General features: G+C 38.1%; 1 protein-coding gene across 1 annotated transcript in view; it reads right to left on the reverse strand.

Annotated features, from left to right (window-relative positions):
• Positions 1–14,667, reverse strand: part of THSD7B (thrombospondin type 1 domain containing 7B) — a 1,055,806-nt gene that overhangs the window by 251,837 nt on the left and 789,302 nt on the right. The gene's annotated exons all lie outside the window — the stretch shown is intronic.

The following is a 14,667-nucleotide window of genomic DNA, read 5'->3' on the forward strand; positions in this document are numbered from 1 at the left end:
ACTTGGTAGGAGGAGGGCAAAGACTGAACCACGGATTAGGAAGAGCAGGATACTACTAAAGAAAACATGAGGCATAGTGAAAGGTAGTACATGAGATACTGGACTGGAATCAAGAGGTGAGGGCTGAAATACAGTTGCAGATGTTCTAGCTTTCCAAGCTCTTATTCCTGTCCTCAGCCCACTTCTTGCTACAATCTTTCTCTGATTAACCATCACCTCTACAGATCATTACCAGATATGTATACCCAATTGCCATCTCTCCAATAAGTTCTAGGCCACCTACTGATCCACTCTAATCAGATGCCTGATTACCCTCAAATTTAACATGTCTAAAGCTGAGGTCACCAGTTTTCTCCTAGAACATTCTAATTTTCTTATATTCCTCACCTTAATTAACTGCAACATATCTGATTTCTATGTACTGGTATATGAAGTAGCTTAGTCCTGTCTGACTCTCTGATTCCATGGACTGTAGCCTACCATGCTCCTCAGGCCATGGAATTTTCCAAGCAAGAGTACTAGAGTGGGTTGCCATTTCCTTCTCCAGGGGATCTTCCGGACCCAGGGATTGAACCCAGGTCTCCTGCATTGCAGGCAGCCGCTTTACCGTCTGAGCCACCAGGGAAGCCCATACTGGTGTATATACCTGTATAATCTCTTCCCTTTGAATCTGGGCAAGACCTGTGATTAGATTATAGTATGTGGCAAAAGGGAAGGGAATGCACAGATATTATTTAGATGCCAAATTTTGAATTAATACAAAGGAAGATTATTCTGAGGGGTCCTGAATTAATCAGGTGAAAAACTTTAAAAGAGTGATTGGGCCTTTTGTCTCTGTGTGTGTGTAGAACAACATTCTCCTGCTGGTCTTAAAGAAGCAAATAGCTGTGCTACAACATGTCTACAGTGAGGCCACAGGGCAGGAGACTACAGGCAGCTTCTAGGGCCTGAGGACAGCCCCTGGCTCTCAGCAAGCAAGAAAACAGGCATCTTATCTCTGCGGGTTGTAATACATGAAGATGATTCTGCCAACAATTACAAGTGAGCTTGGAACAGGAGTTTCCCTCAATCACACCTCTGCAGAGTCTTAAATCTTGACTCACAACTCGATTACAGTCTGGTGAGACTCTTCAGCAAAGAATTTAGAGAGGCCATGGCTGTACTCCTGACCCATGGAAACTGTGAGATAAGACATGTTTTGAAGTGCTACATCTATGTTAACTTGTTATGCAGCAATTGAAAGCTAACAGATTATCCAAAATAAAAAATATTTCAGTTACCTTAGACCAGCCTCCATCATTTTACACATATACTAATTAGTTCTTATGTTGAAGCATCACAACAATGTCCCCTACTCTATAATTCTTCTGGTTCATCCTTGGTTCAACTCTTTCTGACCCAGAATACTGAAATATTCTCTCCACGAGACTCCTTTTCTCCTAATCATTCTCTTTGGTATTGGTCAGTCACTCTGAGGGAAAGGTTACTTTTCTAAAATACATAGTAATTTATACTAGTCCTTTTATAACCTTTGCTGATTCTCTATTGCCTTGAAAATAAAGTGATAATCACTTTGCAAAAACTATAAGATTCTTCATAAGTGGGTCTAAACAAAGATTTTCAGCTTTGGCCCCAAAATATGTTCCCACTGGCCAGGTTATACGATGGACTAATTCAACCAAATCTCAGAGGATGGGACCTGGACAGTGGTAGTTTTTAAAGATCCCCAGAGAATTCTAATGTGTAACCTAGTCTCAGAACAACCTCCTGACTTGTTTTCCTCCTGCCCTTCCCTCTCCTATATCTTGAAATCTTTCCACATAGACTCCTTCATCTTCTCCAACAATATTTGTGCCTTTCCTCATGAAAACACTCTGCTCTCCCTCTAACCAGCTTAGCTTTCATTACTTCCCTAGTGGCTCAGATGCTATAGTCAATGGGGTCGCAAGGAATCGGACACAACTTAGCGACTAACACACACACACAGACAGACAGACACACACACACACACACTCTCTCTCTCTCTCTCTCTCTCTCTCTTCAACTACTCTCTTGAAATATGGTTGACCATCTGGCCCCATCACTCTGCTGCTATGCCCAGTCTGGCAAAACTTCAGATCTAAATTGGTCCAACTACCTTCCTACTCTGTGCTTAATACTGGAAACCAAGTGGAGATTAAGGCAGTGCTAATGCCACACACTGCTTGGTGATTCTTCTGAGTTTTCTCCTCACTCCCATTCCACATGACAGCTTTACCAAACCTCCTCTCCTATCTTCAAACTTTTAAGATCTGTTGTTTTTCAGAAGAAATAAGAATGAATACAAACTCTTTTAATTTTCTATGACTATATTTGTATGAACTTCCATATTTTTCTTCTATCTTCATATCACAATGGAAAAGATAATCATTTTCTTATATAAGCCATCTTTTCACCACTTGCTATCTCTCTACACTCTCTCACTAATTTTAGAGTTATATTTCTCATACATTAATACTAGAATGATTGTACATTCCCAAATAACACTCACTGATAAGAAAGAGCACATTTTAAATACCTAAGTCATCAAGAAGGATCCCTCCGAGGTTGAAAACAAATTCTATTTGGGATTGTTAACATTCTCTGTTGTTTATCATAGTTATAATTGTACAGTCATTACTAAGGTGTTTTGATTATTAACTTAGTACTAGGTATATAAAAAATGCTAACTATAGGATTAACTAGAGGCCACAGGCAATACTTGGTTTTATAGAGAAACTGAGTCACAAAATGATTCCATTTGCTACGGAATGAAAAAAGCAGATTAGTAATTGAGTGAAATTAATTTTCATGGTGTAAATGCTTCAAATATGAAATTTCAGGAGACTTCATATAAATAGCTTGTTAATCCTTGTGTGTCTACTTAGATTCTATTTTAAAACAGATTTTGAATTAGATGCTTTTTTAAATCAAGGAGATTTAATATAAATATCATCTATATTTACATATTGAAGGGTTTTTAATTACAGGGCCTCTTAGCGATATGTTTTTCTTTTTTTTTCCCATGATAAGACATGAAACCAGAGGATTTCTATGAAAGTCAAGGTCATAAATTCAATGAGTAAAATATAATTCTGAAATTCAACAGATTTGAACAACAGTGACATTTATTTTTCAAAATAGTTATTGGCATGCTAGAGTATTCTCCAAAGGAAAGACCATACTGAGAACCATTAATAACTTCATAGTTTTATACCTATCTTATAATTGAAAGGATTAGTTATATATACATAATACTTGCAGCTATTGGTAATAGAATATGATCAAATGTGGCTACCTACAAGTTAACCTGCCATAAGAGACTTCCAATTTCTGACTATGGAAACTTCAATAATGTTTTAAAAGTTCATTTACATAAAACATACCACAGACTAGCTGCACTGGCCACATTCATAAATCTAAACCCAACTGCTATGAAAGAAGCACTTTTTCTACTGAAAATATTTTACACTATAATTTATAAGCAGAATGTGTTGCTTGGACCAACATATTACTTGACCTGTAGATGCCTTCATGTTCTATTTTAGTTATCTGTATGCATATGAAATTGAGCATGAAGTAGTTATTATAAAATTATCAGTACAGAATGCAACAACATAGTGATTTTATAAGACATATACATTGTACATAGTAGGTATTCAAAAAGTATCTTGATATTACAGATAAAGATGAGCTGAATAAAATATATTAATAGAATCTGTATGTTATAGCTGGAGGAATTTAATGACTTACTCCCAAAAGGGCTGAAGCCCAGGAACCTGGTTTCAATCTATATTATTAATCCCCACATATTTCTCTTTGCTGCTGCTGCTGCTGCTGCTGCTGCTAAGTCGCTTCAGTCGTGTCCAACTCTGTGTGACTCCATAGATGGCAGCCCATTGCTCTTTAGGTTAGCTCAACAGATGTAGAACTCAGCTCTCTAAAATTGATGGCCTCATCGATAAGACCACTTCTCAGGATATTATGTGCTGTGGATATTTTTCTTTTAGCATTCAAGTACTAACACTTCCCCTTCACACCTCTCACTGCCCCCTGAAAATCTTGTTTTGGAAGATGTGAAAGAAGGAAATATTGATGATATTAAGCCTGAGGAAATAACCTAGGTTAATTTACTTATATTTTCCCACTGTGTAAAGTAATAGCAAACATCTGCCTAGACAGTGAATGTTCTATTGACTAACACTGCTAAAAGAATAAAAACACACTACCAAAAATAAAATGTTGCTCATCTCTTCCCCAGTTCAAAGTGAAAATCTGGAAGAACTTTGTGAGTTAGAATGATATCATGTCTTCATTTGTCCATATTTAAAGATTTATTTATACACTTTAGTCCTATCATTTATCTGGTAAAATATACCATACTTAAAAGTATGTGATGATTTCAGTCAGAATGGTTTAGATATTCTTCAGAAAAGGTGGGGAAAGCATGGGGGCAGATGTTTTAATATTATCACAGGAAAGAATTTGAGAAATTAGATCAATACTTTGCCATTGTTCTTAAGGGAAACACTGACAAACATCTGTTTAAAATCTCAGTCCACTAGCATGTGGCTAGAGTGTGAACTGAAGTACCAGCTTGCTGTTGTGCATTTATATTTTGAACTGAGAATACTGCTCATGAACAGCAGTTACATTCTTTCAAAGATGCAGTCTTTCAAAAATGGGCCTAACCTTGTTTAGGCATCTGGAGGCCTGAGAAGGGAAGAGCTGGAAAGCACCTAAAGTACCATTGTTTCTTCCTTTAAAATTTTGAGTTATGGCATGGAAGAATTGATGTTTTTGAACTGTGGTGCTGGAGAAGACTCTTGAGAGTCCCTTGGATAGCAAGGAGATCAAACCAGTCAATCCTAAAGGAAATCAACCCTGAATATTCACTGGAAGGATTGATGCTGAAACTTCAATATTTGGAGCTGATGCGAAGAGCCACCTGATGTGAAGAGTTACTTGATAGGAAGAGCTGATTCACTGGAAAAGATCCTGATGCTAGGAAAGATTGTGGGCAGGAGGAGAAGCGGGTAACAGGGGATGAGATGGTTGGATGGCATCACCGACTCAATGGATATGAGTTTGAGCAAACTCCGGGATATAGTGAAGGACAGAGGAGCATGGCATGCTGCAGTCCATGGGGTTGCAAAGAGTCAGACACAATTGAGCGACTGAATAACAATAGCAACAATAAAAAGAACAGTTTTGAAAATATATTCCCTACTGGTAGAAGAATACCTTTACTGCATATATGAAAACCCATTAGCACAGACTCTCTAATATTAACCATTATAAAATATGGTTATGGTACTGCAAATAACAAAGTAGCTTATTTGGATCCACAATCTTATCAGATACCTGAATACAGCTAAATAAGAAGTCATACAAAGATCTAATAATCACATTAAGGAAAAAGTTTTCTGGATTCCCTAAAACTCAAAAATTTCACAGCATAATTATGTATTAAATTTTATTACATCTACCAGAAATAAAATCATCTGTCAACTAGTTTTCTTAATTAAAAATATAATTTATTGGTAAACTTTCAGATTAAAAGCTATTGAAAGTCATTAAGGTCAAAAGCTTCAACCTATAGACTGGTCAGAATTAGAAAGGAAAGTTGAATCCAGACTTGATGGAGATACACAGCTCACAATTAAGTAGGAAAAAATAATTATTTTGACCCCAGAATGTACTCTTTGGTTCTAGAGTAACAAAACAGAAAATCAACCCTGGCCCTAAAGAATTTCACATTTTTCTAGAAAGCAGTCTTATAAGTAAGGAAAAAAAAACATAGTATATAATCAATGACTTTAATTATACGATACAAATAATATATATAAATCATATAACAATCTGAGGTAACAAACAGATTCTGGCTTCAACTGTCTATCACATGAAAATAAAAGACTGGCGCATTTTTTCAGGAGGCACAGGTTTTTGACTAATTGCTCAACCTGGTTCACTTACTCAAAGTAAATGTATCAGTGTCAATTTAATCAATCAACCGAATCATATAAAGAACTGATCTTCTAAATTGAATTACCCAGGCAATTTAATATAGATGGTATCTGCAGGTGTTCATATAGACAAAGTTTCAGCATTAATAGCCTTGTATCTGGCTCCTCTAGGCAGACAGAAGAGAGATTTTGCTCTTAGAAGATATTAAGGATGTTAGGACAAATGAAACACTAGACACAGAATCATTTGAACCATTCAATTAGGACTGTATATACCAAAGCAGTTTTTATCATTACTGCAAATACATGCTGTTAGAATTAAAGTGACTGAATGCTTTAACCACATAATAAACTTGGCATTTGAAACACTGCAAAGCTGCAGATTGTAGACAAGACAATATTACGGGGTAATTTGTAGGACTGTGGCTGCAAGAGCCTGTATAAAGTCCTCTCGTGACATCTCCTCTCCCTGAGAAAATCTTGACTTAAATTATACCAGTCAGTAATTTACACTTTCTTTCAAAGTTCTGAAAGCTGATCTCAGAGCACATCTGAGACACTGTTATTCTTGTCACGTCATCAGTGCTATTCTCCAAATACTTTTGGTTTTGCTTCTGGACATATGGCGTGATTACACTTCCCTGACTCTAGAATTGAGATGTGATCTTCTTGCTATATCCAGTGAAGTGTAAGCAGAAGTGAAGTGTGTCAGTTCCAGGTGGCAGCGTTAGGAGCTCAAGTGTAGGGATTTCCCTCATGGTCCAGTGGCTAAGACTCCACGGTCCCAATGCAGGGGACCTAGGTTCAATCCCTGGTCTGGGAACTAGGTTTCACATGCTGCGACTAAGACCAGGAGCAACCAAGTAAATTAATTAAGTAAAGAATTATTTTTAATAAAAGAGCTGGAGTGTAATTTGTTCCCCTCTTTCCTTCTATATGCCAGAGGGTCCAAAAACACCAGCCAATGCACAATGGACACGGATACTGAATGATCTTAATGGCTTTCATTCTCTGGGATTTTGAAACTCTCAGTTTCATTTGTTACCATACCATAACCTATCTTATTCTAACGCATCAACAGTGGCATAAGAAAGTATATCTTCAGAAGATCAAGTAAAGAGCACTCAGTTCAGTTCAGTTGCTCAGTCATGTCCGACTATGTGACCCCATGAATCGCAGCACACCAGGCCTCCCTGTCCATCACCAACTCCCAGAGTCTACCCAAACTCATGTGCATCGAATCGGTGATGCCATCCAGCCATCTTATCCGCTGTTGTCCCCTTCTCCTCCTGCCCCCAATCTCTCCCAGCATCAGGGTCTTTTCCAATGAGTCAACTCTTCACATCAGGTGGCCCAAATATTGGAGTTTCAGCTTCAACATCAGTCCTTCCAATGAACACCGAGGACTGATCTCCTTTAGGATGGACTGGTTGAATTTTCTTGCAGTCCAAGGGACTCTCAAGGGTCTTCTCCAACACCACAGTTCAAAAATATCAATTCTTCGGCACTCAGCTTTCTTCACAGTCCAACTCTCACATCCATACATGACCACTGGAAAAACCATAGTCTTGACTAGACGGACCTTTGTTGGCAAAATAATGTCTCTGCCTTTTAATATGCTATCTAGGTTGGTCATAAAAATATTTAGAGTAGTTCGAGCATCTATACATAATGTCCTAGGAAAATAAGATTAAGTTGTATCAGCAGTTATCACAGTCTGAATGGCAGCATCATCCAATGAGAATGTGACTTTGCAAAAGTTGAGCCTATAGGTATGTATTTCAGGAAAATATATAATTTATTATTTTAAAAAAGGACTAGTGATATGGATTATAAACCAAGGTCTGACCTTATGTGATCTGGAATAAAATATTAAATCTCAATCATTCAATTTTCTCTCATGAAAATAAAAATGCATAAAATAAAAATAAGAATAAAAATAAAAATAGCATAAAAAATAAAAGAATAAAAAATAAAAATAAGAATGCATGTCTTTTTAAAAATTCTGTTTAATACTGTAAGGTCAAAAATATAATAAGCAGGGGTTTGTGGAAAAATAACATATAATACAAGCAGCATATTAATATTTTACCATTACTAAAAGCTATATAGCAAGGTAAAAATGTTTTTTCCTTATCTTGTTTCTGGTGCTAGTGATTGATAGAGAACATAATTCTGTGAAGATGCTTAAACAGAAAAATTATAGGGTAATAATTTTCAAATTTGGTGCCATTTCTCATTCCAGATCATTTCCATATAAATTAAAGGCTAAGATAACATTGACAAAATGAGCAATTTTTTACTGGATCAGTAAATCAATTGTGTTTTGAGTCCATCTCTGTCTTTCCAAGTCTGCTTCCACCAGCCAAGGCCAGATGCTCATTATCTCTCACCTGGACTATTATAATCACTCCTTAACTGGACTCCAGGTCTCCAATCTCTTAACCCACTCCATATCTGATCACATGAAAGAACACAAGAGGAGTCTACCTAGAAAGCTCCACTTCGGAAAAGGTGCATGCAAGAGGGAGGTCCTGAAGTTTAAGCTTCACTGAGTGGATTGAGTGCTATGGCCATCAGTCCCTGCATCTTACGAGCACCAGCACTTAAACCTAATTCCTAAAGGTGGCAACAAGAAACATCAAAAATACCTACTACAGAATGAATACCTTAGAAGAGGCAGATGACAACATGATCATTCAGAGCCAACTTCCTGCAAGCCCTGGGGCACAGAATAAAGCTCATTCTGTGCTGAGATGTGCATAGAATAAACTTCAGAATGAAACATCAATTATGTTTTTATTTGCTGGAATGTTGGGTCATCCAGACAGTGATTTTTATCCATGAACAATGAAATAAGTTGTTATTAAAGATTCTAAATTATGGATTACACGACCAATCAAATTTACCTCCAAAAGTTTGCTTTTGCCAAAGAACTGCATCTTTCACTGAGCTAATGCAGAAATCAATGTACTGGAATGAATTCATAGCACATTAACTCCTTGCAAGTTACTGTAAAAAACCTTTAAAATATCACCAAGGTGTAAAATTAAATAGGACTCCTAGCCTTGATTTATACTGCATGCTGATAATGGTGAATTTGTTTCACTCACCAATAAATTTGTTTCCTAATGGATTGTGGATCAGCCAGTCCAGTCCAGAGATTTACATTTAGGTTTCTCTTGTCTTCTATAGACAAATAGATATCTGATGATTTTATTTACTGATATTTCATGATATAATTGCTAAATGAACAAAATAAGATGCAAAGAAAGGGTGAGATGTTTGATTACTTTTCCTATAAGAAAACTGAAATAGTCAATAATCTTCTAGTTATAGTAATCATGTCAAGGAACTGTGGATGATTCCAAGTCACAAAGAGAGAGGGCCTTTAACATCAGCAGAAAGTCTCAAGAGGGACCAGAAGTGTCTTTCAGAAGAGAGAACAAAAAGTGACAGAAAAGAGTTTATTCAATTCCTGGGGTTGTCATAATCATTAGTCACAAACTTGGAGGCTTAAAAAAGCAGAAAATATCCTCTCATAGTTCGAGAGGCTGGGAGTCTGAAATTAAGGTATTGGTAGGGCTGTGCTGCCTGCAAAGTCTGTGGGAGAAAACCCCCTTCCTTGCCCTCCCAGCTCCTGATGACTCTAGGCATTCCTTGGCTTGTGGGAGCACACCCTCAGTTGCTGTCTTGTCTTCCTTCACAAAGTCATCTTTCCCGAGTGCCTGTGTCTCAAATCTCCCTCTCCTTCCTCTTAGAAGGATGTCATTCATTGGATTTAGAGTACATCCTAAATCCAGGATGATCTCATCTTAATTTCCTTGTCTTAATTACATCTGTAAACACCTTGGTTGCAAATAAGGTCACGTTCACAGGTACTGGAGGCTAGGACTTTAATGCATTTAACATATTTTGGAGGACAAAGTCAACCTATTAGAGGAATGAAGACTATGGTAAGAGAAAGTGTTAACACATGGATGACGGTTTGACCATGGATATCACGCCTTCCTAGGCCTATCCCCCATTTTAACAAGAGCTATCTAAATCTTCTGTTGTTGTTGAGTCACTAAGTTGTATCCAACTCTTTTGTGACCCCATGGACTGTAGCCTGCCAGGCTCCTCTGTGCGTGGGGTTTTCCAGACAACAATATTGGAGTGGGTTGCTGTGCCCTCCTCCAGAGGATCTTCCTGACACAGGAGTGAAATCCACGTCTTCTGCACTGCAGGCAGAATCTTTACCACTGAGCCACTGGGTGGCTAAATTTTCTCAGCTTCAGTTTTTTTGGAATATTTTTAAACATTAGACTTATGCATTTATTTGGTGGAGTCAGGTCTTAGTTGCAGCCTGAGGGAACTTTGTTGAAGTGCACGGATTTTCTAGTTGTGGTCTTCAGACTCAGTAGTTGTGGCTCATGGACCCATTTGTCCTGCAGCATGTGGTATCCTAGTTCCCCGCCAGAGACTGAACTCACATCCTCTGCATTGCAAGATGGATTCTTAACCACTGGACCACCAGTGAAGTCCTCAGGTTCACTTGTATCATCTAAAACAAAGATTGGACAATTTTGACTTGCAGGTCAAATCCAAATTGACTCTTTTTAAAGTAGTTTTGTTGGAATAGAGACACAGTCATTTAAGTGCTGTGTGTAGTGATTTTCCCACTGAAACAGCAGAGGTGCCTAGCTGTGATGGAGACAGTATGACTCACAAAGCTAGAAATATTTATCATCTAGATCTTCACAACAATGTTTACAACATCAGATTTCTAAAATGGGAATAGTAATAGTACCCACTGTATAAGATTATTATGAGGATTAATTGAGCACTCGAAAACAGTGTGGACCACACAGTGAACACTGTTTCTGTAAGATAGGAACAGTGCCATGGTGGATAATAGCATGGGCTTGAAAATGGGAAAGAGCTAATTTCAAAGTCAACCAGGACACTTACTACTAGCGGTATTAATTTGCAGCTGTCATTGAACCCCTCCAAGCCTCAACGTTCACATCTGCCAGATGGAGGTAATTATTACCGACTTCAAAGAATTGCTTTGTGCATTAGAGCGTCTGGAATGCGGAATTAACCATGGCTACTACTATTTCCTGACTGCAGCCATGAAATTAAAAGACGCTTACTCCTCGGAAGAAAAGTTATGACCAACCTAGGTGGCATATTGAAAAGCAGAGACATTACTTTGCCAAAAAAGGTCCATCTAGTCAAGACTATGGTTTTTCCAGTGGTCATGTATGGATGTGAGAGTTGGACTGTGAAGAAAGCTGAGCGCCGAATTGATGCTTTTGAACTGTGGTATTGAGGAAGACTCTTGAGAGTCCCTTGGACTGCAAGGAGGTCCAACCGGTCCATTCTAAAGGAGATCGGCCCTGGGGGTTCTTTGGAAAGAATGATGCTAAAGCTGAAGCTCCAGGATTTTGGCCACCTTATGTGAAGAGTTGACTCACTGGAAAAGACTCTGTTGCTGGGAGGGATTGGGGACAGGAGGAAAAGGGGACGACAGAGGATGAGATGGCTGGATGGCATCACTGACTCGATGGACATGAGATTGAGTAAACTCCGGGAGATGGTGATAGACAGGGAGGCCTGGCATGCTGTGATTCATGGGGTCGCAAAGAGTCGGATGAGACTGAGTGACTGAACTATTTCCAGGTGGCACTATGGTAAAGAACCTGTCTGCCAATGCAGAAGATGTAAGAGATGCATGTTTGATTCCTGGGTAGGGAAGGTCCCCTGGAGGAGGGAAAGGCAACACACTTCAGTATTTTTGCCTGGAGAATCCCCATGGACAGAGAAGCCCAGCAGGCTATGGTCCATAGGGTTGCAAAGAGTCAGACATGACTGAAGCAACTTAACAAACAGCATGGACTACTATTCTTATTCATTACAAAGTAGTTATAGTATCATCTTTGATGCATGAAATGGAGATGGGAGGTAGGAAGACAGTCCCAACTTGAGAAATCACATACAGGAGAAGACCCAACATCTTAAGTCTTTGCAAGAAAGCTACTTTCACATCAAGACCCAGACCTCTATTTCATAGGGGAATGAGGAAAGTGTGCATGTGAATTTTTGTCTGTTGATTAAACAAACAGAACAGGTAATGATCATCTTTTGGTGCATGACAACTAATAACCTCAATCCAATTATAAATTAGAATATTGAACAAACAGAGCTTGAAGGCCACTAGAGACTGAAGTGACATTTTAAGATTTTAAAGAAAAACACAATGAGAGTAAAGAAAAAGCACAGGACCTGCCAGGCAATCACATGCTTAATATAGGTCAAGTATTATCATTATTATTGGAAAAAGTTCCTCCCTGATAACCTTACAGCATCTGTTATTGCAATGCCCATCCAGCATGACACCTATAAGCCATGATTATCCTTTGCTTCATATTGGAAACTTGAAGTTCGAGTAACAAGCAGACTATATTGTGCTATACAATTTCTGCTAATTAAATTTCTTTATTGTGGTATTCTGTGCCTCACATTCTCAGTTGGGATAAATCCCAAGGGAATACAGGACTATACAGCTTGATATAGTCCATTAAAAACTTAAGGGGGTGAGGGAAAAATTAGGAGCTTGGGGTTAACAGATACACATTAGTACAGATAAAAGAGATAAACCACAAGGACCCACTGCTTAGCACAGGGAATTAAATTCCATGTCTTGTAATAACCTATAATGGAAAAGCATTTGAAATAGGTATGCATAACTGAATCACCCTGCTACACTTCTGAAACTAACACAACACTGAAAATCAACTACACTTCAAAAATTAAATAAATAAAATTTGAAAAAATTTAACTTGGGGAAGCAAGACTACAAATGTACTGCATAAGTTTGTGAGAAATCTATTTCTCCTTCACTGTGAGAGAAAGTATAAATTGTATAGGCTATTTTCCCCTTCACTTTTAGTGAGATATAATTAAAATATAGCACTATATACATTTAAGGTATAAACATGATAATTTGACTTACATATATCATGAAATGATTATCACCCTAAGTTAAGTGAAAATCCGTCATCTCACAGAGATGCACATTATCATCCCCAGTCCTAACCAATAGTGTTCCTCCGTCTGTTCCCCATCCTACTCCTTTATTAAAGTCCCAGATGTTTTGAAATGACTTACAGGGACTTCTATAATCTACTGCTTCAATGTCTCTCCATTATGAAACTCTGTACCTTTACAATGTTCAACAGGTGGTAATAAGTTCAAAATATGGAGATATAATTCAGGAAGCACTTGAAGACAACTCCTTTTGTTCTATTTCATGCTCTACACAATCATCCTAGCTTTATAGGGATATCTTTACAATCATCAGCGTTTCCCTGACAGTTCAGTTGGTAAAGAATCTGCCTGCAATGCTGGAGACACGGGTTCAATTCCTGGGTCCAGAATATCCACTGGAGAAGGGTTAGGCTACCCACTCCAGTATTCTTGGGCTTCCACTGAGGCTCAGCTAGTAAAGAATATGCCTGCAATGCAGGAGGCCTGGGTTTGATCCCTGGGTTGGGAAGATCTGGAGAAGGGAAAGGCTCTAGCCTGGAGAACTGCATGGACTGTATAGTCCATGGGGTCGCAAAGAGTTGGACACGACTGAGTGACTTTCATTTTCCTTTCCTCACAATCATCATGTAAGCTGTGTATATTTCAGAGTGTAACTCTGGTCCAAGAATGCGCTGAGTATACTATCTGGAGTTAACATGTCTGCATTCACCCTTCCAGTGTCCCAAAAGATGATTCAGAAAAAGAAATGAGATAAACTCCTCAAGTCTTATCATTTAAGAGGATGAGACAGTACCAACTAAGCTATTTTAAGGTATGAATTTTTGTCTTGGAGCTGTTGGAAATAATCAGGTGAAACCAACCCACACCTGGGTTAAGCAGAACTCCAGGGACATATTATACAGACAGCAGACCTAAAATTTTGTTCTAGCATTGATTCCATATATGAGACTCAAAATCTGAGAGTTGTCAACAGTACAATTATAAAGGTAGAGGTATAGACATGGAAAGCAAAAGTAAAAAACAGTTGGAAGGAGAAAATATACTTAGAGTTCAAAGGCTCTCAGCTATTATTGTTTTGGTATATTTCTCCTTATTTTGTTAATGTTATTGTTTTTAGTGTTGTTGTTGGTTTTCTTTTTGGTAAATTATATTAATACTATCTTACTATCTACCTAATAATCATACTGTAGCAGAGGTGCCATAACAGGCTATTCACATCATTCATTGATTGGCTAAGACAGAATAAAGCCTGAACAGTTTATCACTATGGGAAAATAAAATGATAAATATGTGTAAAAGATAGAATACTATGCAATGCCCCCAAAAGAATAAACAAATCTACATACAGAAGAATGAATAGAGGCAGTTGATATATTAAAAGACACATTCTGGAACCAAATTTCCTGGAAGAGAAAACAAGCTTGACATTCTTAGTTGAGCAAGCTTGTGCAAGATCCTTAACCTCCCTATTCCTTAATTTCCTTTGGAAGGACTGAAGCTCCAATACTTTGGCCACCTGATGCAGAGTCAACTCGCTGGAAAAGATGTGAAACTGGGAAAGCTTGAGGGCAAGAGGAGATGGGCGCAACAGAGGATGAAATGGTTGGATGGCATCATCGACCCAATGGACATGAGTTCAAGCAAACTC

This window comes from Ovis canadensis, chromosome 2 (assembly GCF_042477335.2).
Source record: "Ovis canadensis isolate MfBH-ARS-UI-01 breed Bighorn chromosome 2, ARS-UI_OviCan_v2, whole genome shotgun sequence".
NCBI classification, from domain to species: Eukaryota; Metazoa; Chordata; class Mammalia; order Artiodactyla; family Bovidae; genus Ovis; species Ovis canadensis.